Source organism: Protopterus annectens, chromosome 1.part2 (assembly GCF_019279795.1).
Source record: "Protopterus annectens isolate FY-2018-M chromosome 1.part2, PAN1.0, whole genome shotgun sequence".
Classification (NCBI taxonomy): Eukaryota; Metazoa; Chordata; order Ceratodontiformes; family Protopteridae; genus Protopterus; species Protopterus annectens.
In genome coordinates, this window is record NC_056727.1 from 4,637,859 (window position 1) to 4,653,055 (window position 15,197).

Sequence of the window (15,197 nt, forward strand, 5' to 3'; positions counted from 1 at the left end):
GAACATCCAGGTAAGCTTACTGTGCTCACCAGTATAATACTTTATCAGTTACTGTGACAGGCTCTACATACAAGTACATGCATGTCAGGCCTATCTGCATGGGGGGGGGGGGTGTTGGGTTTTATGCACAGTTGTGCATGCATACTCAGAATGTCAGCACTACAGCCAGTATCACATTAGCTACTGTACATGTGGATATATGCACATATTAGAGGTTCATTGGTGTTTCCTTGGCTAACGACCACAAGGACCTTTTCAATCCTAGCCATGCATCCCAATATCTTGTAACACTGCAACTGGATCTGGTGTTGCTGACAATACCTCTCCCTCACCTTTTCATAGGTCTGTCAGGTGTGGCCAGAGTCTATGGTCCTGTACCTGGTAAGTGTGATACTGTTGTTTTACAGATCATATATACCCTATGGGCTGCCATTTTGCCTTATGCACAACTGTTGTGCTTAGCCAGAGTAGAATAGTTGTATGTTCCATTTTAGAGCAGTTAACTACAGTGCATAGCCTAGGGAATGGCAGGTGTGTATTTGTACAAACATTAACATGTTTGCACTTAGAGTTATGAGCAACTACGCAGCCTGATATACATGAGGCAATTACTCTAAGATGCCCATTCAAACACAATAGGGAGATGGTACATACCAGAGGCAGTGATACTACAACTGGCATATCATTGCCAAGATAGGTGTACTGGGTTTTATGGGTTGTTCTATCACATACACTGTCATATTGCATACCTCACAGGTGTATTGCACTGGCAACTTTAACCGGATGTAGGTGACATGCATGTTATAAAGGAGAAGATGTGGGACATGTAATGCGGTTGTTGTGGACTCTCATCTGTATGAGTCTGTGTGGATTACTTTACATAATAGTGCAGGTGGTAATGCACTGCTTTTGTCTTCTCACAGGTGAACAGGGGGGTTGGAGTCTGTCCCCCTCACAACCTGATGTCAGTGTCTCATTGGACTCTGATGATGATGGTGGCCATAGTGAGGCACAGGTGAGGTTGTTGGGGGCTGAATCTGTCCCAGAGGTTGACATCCCTCTTCTGCTCCCATTGTCCCCGCACACAGTCAGTATACCCATACAAACCCAGTCACCAGAGGTCACAGATAATGGACGGTCAGAGGGTGGTAACATAGTACAGGACAGTGTGAGAACCATGGTGTCAGTGAGTGTAGACACTGGCCATAGCCAGAGACCTGGTGAGGTACCACACAGGCAGATTGACAGGGGTGCTTGAAGGAGAACTGCTGCCCATCCACCTGCTGTTGCAGGTGTCACATCACAGGTCACTCACCACATGTTTCAGGCTGTCATGGAGGCACAGGCACTTTCTGAATGCAACACCAGATGGATGCTTAGGGTTATGGATACAGCACAGTCTGACACCCATGACTGCCTCCACCACACTGGTGACACCCTGGATCATTTCACTGATGTAGTGGACAGAGGATGTGCTGACACAGTGTCTGTCTTTGACCATACATTGTCTGCTGGGACATCTGGTTGGAGATGGGCATCGAACACATGGACATAAGCCAGCAACACCATCTGCTGAGAGTCCATGTGGCCATGCACACTCACACTCCTTTAGTGGCAGTACCTCCACCACTACAGAAGGAAGTGTGCTGCCCACACCACGACATGGTAAGCCATGGGCACATGGTCCAGGGTGGTCCCGTGGGGGACACAGGCCCAGAAGACAGCAGTCAACATCAGGTACTAGCACCGCATCTGACCTTGGGCATGGTTGCACCTGTGCTACTCCTGGTGAAGCCAGTTCCCATGTTTGTGGCCAGAGACAGTGAACTGTCCACTCTACCATGTACAGTCCATAGCGTAGGGCTAGCACTGGGCTTGACTGTGTACATGCAAACAGTCCATGCAGGTCACAAACAGGCACACATGGCATCTCTCCATGGCCCATCTAACCAGCACCCCTTCCTGACTCACACACATGCTGTCAAGTGTTTGGCACAGCCTAGGCCTCTGGCACCCCTACACCACACCCTATGCATGTGATGATACCTGTGCCACATCCCTGCCATCCATGCCATTGATGCAGGGATCTGCAAATATGTGTCTGATGCACAGGGTGACTATATTACTTTACATGTGTTTGTGTAATGCAGTAGTGTTATGCTATGGCATTTGTTGTGGGCCACAACAGGTACTGTATGCTGGCATGTGTCATGACTATACATCAAACATTGTATATCTTTGTTGCCTGATGGTACACTGGCGATAGTGTTACAAAATGACAGGTGTGTCATAGATCTATGCATGTTTTTGACCCAGGAGTCTGAGCAGTTTAACTATGGACACATGGTGGCAATACAGCTGTACAGGATGGCAAGGCAGCACAGCAGAAATATGATGTCAGCAAGGTATGCCAGTAGCATGGCTCCTTAGGTGCATATGTGTAGAAAAGTGTGTCAGGGGCAATGGGGACAGTCGACATCATCATGCTTTCATACCCTGTGACAAGGTCTGCTACCCTTGATACGTGTCACCTGGATATTCTGTACGTACAAATCTAGACGGTGGTGGACATCAATTATGTTTATGTAGATGAGGGCAATTTAGGGCCAGTGGCTAGTCACAGGGCCATAAAATGCATAACCATTACACAAAGATGGCATGTCTCCAGTGCTGCAAGGGGATATATTTACACACACACACAAAGGTGAATGCTGTGAGATTAGAATCCCTACCTATCCAGTAATACCCAGTACAGCTTGCAGTACTTATCGCATGCACCATGGAGTTTATTTGATAACAGAGTGTCAGCCAGCACTCTTAAGGTGGATGACATCAGCAGGCCTTGTAATGGAGGCCAATCTTGAGGCCAGCAGCTTGTCACAAGGCCTTAAAATGCATAACCATTGCACAGAGATAAGCTAGATGGGCATGTCTGAAGTGCCGCAAGGGGATATTTGTATATACACACACACACACACACACACACACACACACACACACACACACACACACACACACACACACAAACACACAGTTGGATGATGTGAGACTAGAACCTCTACCTATCTAGTGATACACACTAATGCATGAAGCACTTATCGAATGTGCCATGGAGTTTACCTGTTATTAGATTGTCAGCCAATGCTCTTAAGGTGGATGACATCAGCAGGCCTTGTACAGGAGGGAATTTAGAGGCCAGTAGCCAGTCACAGGGCCATAAAATGCATACCATTGCAAGAAGATAGCCTGTATGGGCATGTTCATAATGCTGTGGGGATATATTGATACACACACATACATACATACACACACACACACACACACACACACACACACACACACACACACACACACACACACACACACACACTTGGATGATGTGAGATTACAGCCCTTACCTATCTAGATTACACACTACAGCTAACAGTACTTATCGCACGTGCCACAGGTTATGTCTGTTGTATATGTTGTCGCAGGCACAGTACTTGTGAAATATGCAAAGTGGCCTTGTGTTAGACAGCATGTGGGGCCTGCAGAGTGATACTGCTTGGTATTGTTTTTGTACCTACTGTCCTAGGGGTGGGATACCTGTTAATATCCCTGCTATGTGTGTACACTTGCCAGTCTGGCCATATGTGGCTGTTTGCAGTTTGACAGGCAGACATGTGTCCAAGGACAATATGGCCTGTCCAAGGTATGCGTTGCAGCCATTGTACATTACACCACCTGTGTACCTGTGTCTGTCTACAGGATGACAGCCCACAGGCACAGGAGTCTATGGGTGAGTGATTTATGTACTGTTGCAGCCTTGGTCTGGTTCCATCAGACAACTGTTGTGATGTGTAAGTGCAGACAACCCTAGCATTCTGGGGTATGCGGGGACATTTGTACATCTCCACCCATATCTATATAAATGTGTATAACAGGGACGTCTCCTTAAATGTTGTATGTGTACGTTATGTAAAGGTGTTAGATATATGCAGATATATATGGACAGTCTATGTATCATTGTATTTTATATAGCTATATATACTTCTTGTATTTTATATATATATATATATATATATATATATATATATATATATATATATATATACACATATATATGTGCCACATTCTGATAGATGCACTAATCAAGTGTGAGGGGGATAGGAAGAGATAGATATGTATATATAGCTGCATGTATGTACAGACATATTTCCACATAGCAGGACTTTGGGCGGTAGAGGCGACAGACTTCGGATCAAGTTAGCTATGTGTAGGAGCATGCCCAGTGTGACTGTCAATACTTACAAGGTGACTCCAGGCCAGAACTACCTGAACTCTGGTTTGGGATTATTGTGTGCTGCAGGCCATTGGCTGCTGCACCTGTTACCATAGTACTGCACTTCCCTGATATTGTCCAAAGCATTCCCCGGCTGTTTGCTGACCTTAATATATGACTCATCCCTCACAACTGTACAGAGCTTCACAGACTGTCTAGCATTTTGCCTCATGTTTGGTCCATTTTAAATAACACTGTAGTTTTCTAGCAAATTAGTGGCAAATATTTAAAACCTGTCCCAATTTGTGGGCCTTGGTCCCACTTTTATTCACTTTATTTGGCCAGATTTCCTGCTCTAAAAGGTTGAGAGGTATGCTCTGACTGGGGTGCATGATGTAACACCACACATAGGGTGACAATCTGCATACCTCTCCCTGTACATGTTTTTTGCAGAATATCCAGCATTTTGCCCCATACTGTACGTTTGCTCTAATCCTCATATATCTGTGGTTTTCCAGTACTATACTGTAAACAGCAGTCACTGAATTGTTGTAACTGCTGACATATTTCAGTGATGGCCTTTACATCCTGCAGCTAATCTGACCTGTTGCAGCCTGCTATTATACTAGCCACCTGCTAGGCTACTCAGAGTGTGTATAATGTCTGTCTGTAGGCATGGCCCTTTGTCCCCCCATGCACTCTGGCTTTGTCCAGATTTGTTGCAGTAACAGATTGAGGGGTTATGACAGTCTGTGAGAATACCACCATATAACTACCTCACATACAAAAGATGTTGGATGCTGCCTGATTCGAACTATCAGCACCATAGCCCATGCTACTGTTCCTGGCACAGTCAGCCACACCAGCCGCCAGACAGAGAGGTTTCATTCCTCATAGTATCAACAACATATAGGAATTGTCTTGTCTACTGGTATATCATTGCAGACTTACTGTTACAGCAATTGTATGGGAACACTGATGTGTTTGCGGTGGGGGATGACCAGTCCATGTTCTGCTGGCACAGACAGTGGTGCAAATGTCCTGTGACCCCGCTGTTTGGCATCTCCCTTGAATAATGTCATAGAGTTTCCAGCAATGTGGCCTAGTAGATATCATGGGGCACATACCGCTAAACAAAGTACCTGTTGTCCCAAGTGGCTGTTAGATCTATACAAGTAGCCTGGTATAGATCTCTACAAGTAGCCTAGTAGCACACTATACATAGCCCACTCTATTCTCTTGCATACATGCGGCAGATCCATACATATGTTACTATACTGTAGCACCTCTTACAAGTGGTGTATAGGAGAGTGACTTACCTTGCGAATGCAGCAGGTGACAGGCCTGTAGTTCTGGTCTACCTCTGTCTGATGCACACAGTCCACAGCCAATACATGGTGAGGTATAGGTTGTGTGGTCTGGCTGGCATCATTTTTACTAATATGTATGCGAGTCAGAGGAAGGTGTCGGTCCCTAGGTTGTCAGTGCATGTACTATGCATTGTCTCTTGGCCAAGGCCAGGGCATACTGGGCACACCTATGTCTGCCTACAGGGACAGCCTCAGGGGGTTCCTCCTCTGAGTCCCCCTGTGGTGACCTAGGCACTGGTGGGGGGCTGTGTATCTCTTCCCTTTGCTGATCCTGCTGCAGCTGTTTCCGCAGGATCATATTGTGTAGCATGGCACATACTGTGAACATCTGTGCAAGTGGCTGGAGATTACTACAGGGCACCACCAGATATATCGAGGCAATGAACCGTGACTTCAACAGCCCAAACACATGCTCTATGATGTTCCTAGTTTGTGCGTGTGCCCCATTGTGGCATTCTTCGGTGGATGTGTGTGCATTTCTAATGGGTGTCATCATCCACGGTTCCAGTGCATAGCCAGCATCCCCCAGTAACTGGCCGTGTGGGATGTCTCCCCTAGCAAACATCTGGTACTGCTGTGATGTGTGTCAGATATGGGAGTCATGATAACTGCCAGGGCTGCCAGCACACACATTCAGGATAATGCCCGGGCATTGCACATGACCTGGCAGTTAATGGAGTGGTACCCCTTTTGGTTGACATAGATTCTAACCTCCTCACTGGGTGGTGCCTTGATGTGTACATGAGTGCAGTCTATGGCACCCAGTACCTCAGGGTAGTGTGCTACATGGTAGAAGAGTTGCATACTGCTGACCCTCTCCTCAGGGGTGTGAGGGAAATATATGTGCTCACTGGCATGTGGTAGCATGGCATCCAGGAACTGATGGAGTACCCTGGAAGCAGATGCCTATGAGACCCCCATCATGTCCCCAGTTGGTCATTGGAAAGTACATGTAGCTAGTATCCTAAGGGCTACACATACCTTTGTTTTTACTGGGATGGGTTCCCCTCTGTTGGCTCTGGGTCTGAGTTGAGGTTGGCAGAGCTCTGTGGGTTCTTGAAGTATGTCCCTGTCTACCCTGTAGCACTCAACAATCTCCAGCTCATGTAGCTCCTGCTAGGTTACTCTGGGCCTGAGCACTCTTCTCCTTCTCAGTCTAGGCCTATGGTAAGCATCAGCAGCAGCTGCACTGACCTCAGCATCTAGCACATACATATGGAGCAGACATGCAGCAGCCCCTAGTATTCTCTCAGTTGAAATTCCCAAGTCTGTACTCCAATGGTGCAGAGTATGGGGGAAAAATAAGATTATAGGGTATATGCATACTTTATAGTGCTCTGATGTAGGTGTAGCATGTGTGATTGGCTAGCTATGATGCATTCCACCTGCCAGGAACATCATTAAGGGGTTTTAATGGCCCTAGTTTAAGTGAAACAGGGCTCATCAGTAATTAATATATCATTGACTTTCCTCATCCAATTTTTTTTGACAGCCTTCCTTGCTGAGCACTGCAGCATGCCACGCAAACCCAAGCCACAAAGATAAACAGAGCTTAGCAGTCCACAGACACACCCCCATGGAAGGTCAAGTTCAGCATGCTGGTGTGCCACGTAAACACGAAAAATGTGCCTCGCAGGTAAACAAAGCTTAGCAGTCAGTGTACAAAGCCACCTGCTTATCCCAGTGGCATACTGTGCAAACCCCAGCTCATTTGCCTACAGATTAGTGAACAGAACCTGGTAACTACATGGTTACAGGCCCTGCCTCGTAAGCAACCACAACTGTGTAACATTGTACATACTCCACACATGGTCCTATAATGCATTACTTTTACAAACTCAAAAATTCTGTTTTTTACACTGTTTTTATACTTTTTTTCCATAAAGGCATGTTTACGCACTGAGGCGCACCACGCAAACATACCCAGGGTATTAAAAAAAATATATATTTTCCATTATTTTCCATATGACTTTGGACACATGGTGGATAGTTTTGCACATATCTGTGTCCACTATGCTATTTCTGACACTCTAAGTGCACTTTTACAGCCCCTGGTGTCATGTTAACAGCCTATACATGGAATTTTTCTGTGTACATTACGGACACCAACATGGAGTCTGCAGGATTACCTACCTGCTTGCTGGATCACTCCACCACCCTCATTTGCATGCATTTCACCTGCTTATGAGGTGATCTGCATGCCACGTACACTTCTGTGTTCACACACTTGTGCATTCCCCTCAGCTCCGTTTACTGGATCGCACGTCTGCTTACTTTCGTGTAGGCTTTATTAAATTCCCCCAATATGTTTTCAACTTAAGTTACCCCATACATTATGTTAACATCTTTCTGGTCTCCTAGGAAACTTGTAAAAAGGTTCCTGTGAGAAAAAGTGTGATCAGTGTTATTCTGCGTTGTACTGCCTAAATTAAGATCACCCACTAGAATGTTATGGGGATACATCAACATATAGGTAAAGTCTCTTAAGTTTACATAAATCACTCACAGAACAATTAGGAGATCTGTATTTTGATGCCACAACAACTTCTGTATGAACCAATTTTACCACTGTTACCACCCAAGAGATGTTATTAATTCTATTAATAAATAAAATATCCAAAACTGAAGACTCTTTCATTATCAAAATGGAGACACTATCACCTCTCACTCTAACACATTTTCTACAACTGTGTATTCTTCCCTTACCAAATGCGCATACCTGCTCACTTTTCCCTCCATCAGCATGTCTGTAATTATTTCTAAATCACATTAACTGTTAATCAAGTCATAATACCACAAATAAAGTTTTTAGTGAAGCTTCTACTATTAAGTTAAAAGAAGCCTTGTGGTGAGCAGTTAACCTGCAGCTGTCATGTCCTGGTCCAGTTTTAAGAAAGGAGATTGGCAGCTTGTACTAGCTAGCTTGCTGATACTATTAGACATCACTACCCAACTTGTGACTAGTGTACTCTGTGCTTAGCCTTACAATGTGGGTCATTTCCCAGAGCAGCTATGTGGTCTAGATAACCTGAGCCTTTAATAGCACATTTCTTCACACAGTGTATCACTGCACCAAACAGAATAAAAACAATTTCACTCCTTGTCATCCTGATATTCTTGTTGCTGTCATTAAAAATAACTGAATGATTTAAAATAATCCACATGAACACCCAGTTCCTTAACCAAAAGAGGCACCTCAGCCTTCTCTTGCTGCTGTTTGTAAAGAGGTATAGATGTTAAGATTATTCATACCTGCATGAAGAATAACAACTTAAACCTTTTCTCTTGTTTTAAAATTTTCAACAGAACTCTTCCCCCCCTTGTGTGTTAAACTCCGACTTGAGGCAGGCAAGCCACATACCTATGGAGGTTTTCAACCTCTGTTCAAAGAATCGGGTCTATATTGAAACATTGAACACTTAAAACAGCGAACGATGTTTCACTGACCCTTTTTCAGCGAGAGCTGAAAATGTCGACACCTCAGAACAGCGATTTCTTTCTTAGGGAAAGAAATCGCTGTTCCAACCAAAAAAAAAAAAAAACAGTAAACACTTCCAAACACATACACACGTACCTTAACCCTAATTGTACCCCCCAAAAAAAAACAGTAAACAGCTGAAAACACATATGCATGTAACCCAACCATACAGCTAACGGAAAAAAAAAGTAAACATTTTAAAACATATGCACTTACCTTAAACCGCACCCTAACCCTAAGGTCAGTAACTGTTGCACATTTACGTAAACAGTTCCAAACACATACACACTTACCTTAACCCTAATTCTACCCCTCAAAACAAAAGTAAACAGCTTAAAACATATATGCACTTAACTCAACCAACCATACATCTAACGCAAAAAACAAAAAAGTAAACACTTTCATACATATGCACTTACCTTAACCTGCACCCTAACCCTAAGGTCAGTAACTCTTGCACATTTATGCTTGGGAGCTATACCGGACAAAAGACCACACTACAGTGCAGAACACAGCAAAACAATGAAGTGGTCAAGCGACTTCTTTCCCAGGGAAAGAATTCACTGAACAGCCACTTCGCTGTTTTGCCTGTTCGCTCTTTATGTGTCGACGAAAACACATTCGACAAAATGCGTTTTCATCGTTGTAATAAGAACCCCAAAGAATCTCCTACCACTACAATATCTCCAGGTGGTTGTTTATCGCCTGTGAACTGGTTAGCAATGGTAGCCTATCTAGTTTTGTTTTTTCAAAATAGTCCACGGACTCCTTGTGCCAGCAAGCAAACACAAATGTCTTAACGCAATTTTATTTGATTTACAAGCGTTTTCGCTACACAACGATGTGGCTTCTTCAGAGGGAAAGAAATTAACAATGTAAAATAATGCACACCTCTTTTATATAACTCAGAAGGGAAATGACATCACATGAGGTAGGACACTGTTGCACATACACCATGCACTGTTCAACTGTACAACAACTACCATCCACTTTAGGTTTTGGTATGCTCTATTTTTATTATTTATTTTATTTTTATTTCATTCCTAATTTCAATCTTATTTTACCTTTGGACACTCAATGTATGTAGTCTTGGTCCTATTTTAATTAATGTGTGTCCATAAAGTATATACTACACATTACTGCAATAATTTTGCTGTGATTCTGACTCATTCAATGCCTTTTTAATAGGGATAAATAATTTTACACAAAGAGATTTTCTGAAAAACTGTTTCAATACATTATTTTATGTTTCTGTCCTTTGGTTGAACTTTTATTACTATAGAGTTTCTAATCATTTAGGCTTGATTTTGACCAATGGTTTATTATTTCTAAAATATTTTTTATATATAATCTGTATTTTTATATATAACCTGTATAGCTATGCATTATTAATTCATAAGCTTAATGAGCTCTTTTACCTTTTGTGATGTCATTTCCCTTCTGAGTTATATAAAAGAGGTGTGCATTATTTTACATTGTTAATTTCTTTCTCTCTGAAGAAGCCACATCGTTGTGTGGCGAAAACGCTTGTAAATCAAATAAAATTGCGTTAAGACAACGTTTGTGTTTGCTTGCTGGCACAAGGAGTCCGTGGACTATTTTGTATTTACACTGGTTTTGTACAATTTTGGCTTCTAGTTTTGTTTTTTGGTCATTTCTGTCTTGATAGCTATCATTACTTGACTTGTCCACCCAAGATCTAACTCAGTCCATACTCCATTTGTCTTCATTCTGTTCTATTTACCTATTGCTCCACACTTAGTCTAACCACATTCTCATGCCTCCTCCTTCTTATGGTTTCATTAAGATTCCCCTTGTTAACAGTTCTTTCCTCTATTTGACTTCTTCTCCTTTCTTATGTTATTTAATGGTGCTAAAATCACTTGTATCATGAAAGCCCTTAGTGTTTACTGTAAAGATAATCTCATCATTTGAATGACACAGTGCTGATAATCCATCAGTCTGTAACTCGGTAGTGGGACTATAGTCCAGTGTCCGGACAGCACTACAGATATAACTATGGCATCAGTGTCCAGACGTATAATCACAGATATTACTTTGGATTCCGTAGATACCTTATTCTCATCAGTGCTGGTGACCTCGCTAGCAGTTAATTCATAACGCTTTAGCAGCAGGTGCAGTTATTTTATTCACCTGCAGTTAAACCTCATTCACCAGTTCCAGCAATTACCTATTTTTCTTGTTTTTGTACCCAGACCAAGACTACATTTCCTATCTCCAGTGAGTAGAACAACATTGGGATAGACATACATATGTATATATATATATATTAATAAGCTCCTGTGCAGTATGCACAACCTGTGACTGAAGCAGATAAAACAACATTCCAACTGTGTGCGACTTATTTAGGCAAGGTTGTAGAATTTCGGTTTGTAGGCTTGCTTCTTCCCACTTGATACAGCTAGGACTTCTGGTTTGTCTTGGATAGCTGACTGAAAATAGCATGTGTTTTATGAGTGTCTCAGTATATTCAGCAAAACCTGATCTTCTACTAACTGCTGTTCATGCACCAGTAAACCAGTACAAGCAGTTTATTGCCCAACTCTTTGCCACTTTAAACCCCAACTTCTTCCAGTGGAATAGTGTATAGGCATGTGTAACATACTTTGTGCTGTACTGCACGTATTGTTTGGCCCACTCTAATATGACAGAGTCTCACTTTTTTAGTTCTGCTGCAATTATTGTTAAATGGTTCAAAGCTTGTAGATCTTAGAATATGAGTGGCTTTGTTGACGATGTGTCTGTCCTTGTAAAAATATACCAGGCCACTACATATCTTGTCTCAAGATTAAACTGCATCAGCTCCTATTATTTTTTACCATATACCACTGCTTCCCTCCCACATTACTTTTTTTACTGGTTTACTTGCTACATGTTACAGACTTGAAGACTTCTAATGTATAGAATTTATAGGATGCTGCGCTTACTTCTTGTTATATATTAATTGTTTTGTCTGACTAACTGCTCTGACAATATTATTTTATGTGCCTAGCTGGTCTGTACAATGACATGGCTTCACCACTAGGTGTCACTGCACCCTAAACGCTAAGCAGAATAGTGGGACCCACTTGTTTTTCTCCAACTTATTCTAAGAATTTATCATACCACTACTTAAGAAGCTAATTTACTTGATTTTTCTACATTATACAATGACAATGTTTGCTTTAATTTGTAACATGCTACAGTGTTAGACTTGTGAAATGGTAACTTAACCTCTAACTATAGTCGGTCTAATTTTCTGATCATCTGTATCCTCCTCCTACCCTCTCTCCTATAAATAAGTATCCTCTCATCCCACTACCTCTTCCCCTCCTGCTTCTCTCTAGCCTATCCTTCACCTCTTTCTCTATGTAAGCCTTTATCCTACTTGTTTCTGACCAATATTTTTCTATATTTTTTTTCATCAGGCAGAACACTACACCCTGACTTTCTTCTTCTCAGAGCCAGATAAACAGAGGATCCAAGGAAAATAAAATAACATAAATAATAATAAATACAACTTCCAAGAGGAGAACCACTGCCATTTTCCTGCTGGATGCTCCACCTCTAAACCAGGATTATTTTTATCTCTAATTTAAATATATGTAAAAATTGAAGGTTCTTTACTTTATAGCATCCAGTGTACCAAACCAACGGTCTCTCGTATATCACCTATCCCAAACTCTATCCTCCTTTACCTCCTTGTTCTCTAGTTTTCTAACTCCATGCCCCAATTTTCCTTCCCATGACCATTTTTATCTACTGTAGCATCAAAAATAATTACTTTCCCTCTTTCTCAGTGCCAAACGTTACCATTACTCTCCAAGCATTGCCAGCGTTACATTGTCCTGCTTTACTAATGTTTGACTTTACACTATCTCCCTCCTAGCCCACTCTCCTCTAACCAAGAATTACTTTTCTCTCAAGTTTTTCCACAGAATCACTGTTCCTCAACTATGTGTCAGTCTTCCCTAATCCTCTTCCTGTAATAGAGCTCTCTAACAAACTTTCTCGTCTGACTGATTCCCTGCAGCCACTCTAACAAATCTACCGATTGTTTTTCTTAGCTAACTTTACTGATCTGGCCCAGCCCGCTCCATTCACCCTAGATGCGCTCAGACTCACTCCGCTCCCCTAACTTACCCCCAATTCCCACACACCTCTGGATACTCTAAACCTATGCTCTAACCTCCCTATAAAGTCCCTCCCCCTTCACACCATTTAACCAATAATTTTACATGTCGCTTACCCAACCCCTACCTTGCTCTGCATTTCCCTATTTCTCACACTCCTCCCACTTCTATTTACCTCTATAGCATAATTCAATCCCCCACCTCTATCCAACCCTGCTTTCTTTTTATTCACCTACACAACCTTATCCTGTCTTTCTCCCTCTTCTTACCCACTGCTCCTCCTTAAGCCTTCCTAGCTTTCTTACATAGACTCCCTGCAATCAACATTTCCTGTCTCCACTTCTCTATAACATACCCACATATAAAAAGAACATGCTACAATACTTCCACTTAGCTCCCTTTCTATTCCTCCTTGCTGGGTTATCATCTTATCACACTAACCTACTATACCCTCCACTATCTTCTACTCTTACCCAAGTTTGATCTTTCCATAACAAAACCCTACACTTTTATATCTCCCCCTCTCTTCAATACCTACTATATACAGTTTCACAAATTAAAACATTTCCTTCTCTATCTTCCCCAAAACACAAGTTCAAATCCATTATCTCTATTTCTATTTTTCTAAACCTAACTTTCATCCTAGAACACTCCTACTTGATGGAGATATCTACTCCAACCCTGGCCTATTACCTTCCCCCAACAATACCACCTCCACCACAACTACTGGGCAACAACTCCCTGCCTCTCATACTAAACATCTGCCTATTTACTCAATTAACCTACAAAGTCTCCCAAATAAAATAACAGAACTAAATGATTGGGTAGTCCACCACTCTCCCCACATCTTAACACTCTCAAAAGCCTGTCTCAAGCCTCATATCAAAAACTCAGAAATTCTACACCCCAGGTATAACATTTTCCAGCATGACAGGCTCTCCAAAAAAGGGGGAGGCATTGCTATCATGTACTCTGAGCAGCTCATCCTCTCCTCCTTCTCCCTATCCTTTATTGACTTCTCCCCCACAGACCTTATATTTCTTAACTGTCACCTTAACCCACACAAAAAAATTGCCATAGAATCTATTTATATACCTCCTGGTAACAATATTCCAGTTTTCAAATCTATTTTATCCTGTATCTTCCAGCATCTGTCTTATGAGACAATCATACTAGGTGACATCAATACTGATTGTAATAAACTTTTCCTCCACTTCCCTACCCTTAGTATTTGGTTTTAGTCAAATTATTTCTGCCCTTTCCCCGCATCAACAAAAACTTCAGCTCCACTCTTGATTGGATTTTAACTTCCAGTCCAAATCATTACCACAATCCCACTGCTTTACCAGACACCTTAAGTGATCACCTCCTAATCTCAGTACTAAGACTACCTCCTCAAACTCCAAAAATCCACATTTATAGAGACTGCCGCTACCTGTCCAAATTCAATGGAGAAACTTTCAACCACCAAACCTTCCTTATAAATTGGAATCACCTATATACTCTTCCTCTAAATGAAGCCACTCTTGCATTTAACAATACTTTCCTAAACATGCTAAATGTTCTAGTCCTAACCAGGAAAGTTAGGATCAAACCTAATCCAGCACCCTGGCTCTCTAAATATACCCTATCCACCATGAAACTTAGAGACAGTTCCTGGACACAATGGATAAAGACAAAATCATCTACTCTCTACCTTAAATTCAAAGAACTAAGAAACCTTACAAAAAACTCATTATTCCAGTTAAGAAAAAATTCTTTCAAGAAGAGCACTCAAACCCTAAAAAATTTTGGTACAGCATAAACAATATTCTCCACCCAGGTAAATCTTCTATGCCCAACCCGTTCCCCATTAAAACTCCTCTTGAAACTGCCATCCTTCTAAACAACCACTTCATTGAATCTATTCACAAACGAACTCCCCCCAACAATAACCAGTTACAATCCCCACC

General features: G+C 42.1%; 1 protein-coding gene across 5 annotated transcripts in view; it reads right to left on the reverse strand.

The window, feature by feature from the left end:
- EFEMP1 (EGF containing fibulin extracellular matrix protein 1) overlaps positions 1 to 15,197 on the reverse strand; it is a 1,468,010-nt gene that overhangs the window by 275,361 nt on the left and 1,177,452 nt on the right. The window lies entirely within an intron of this gene.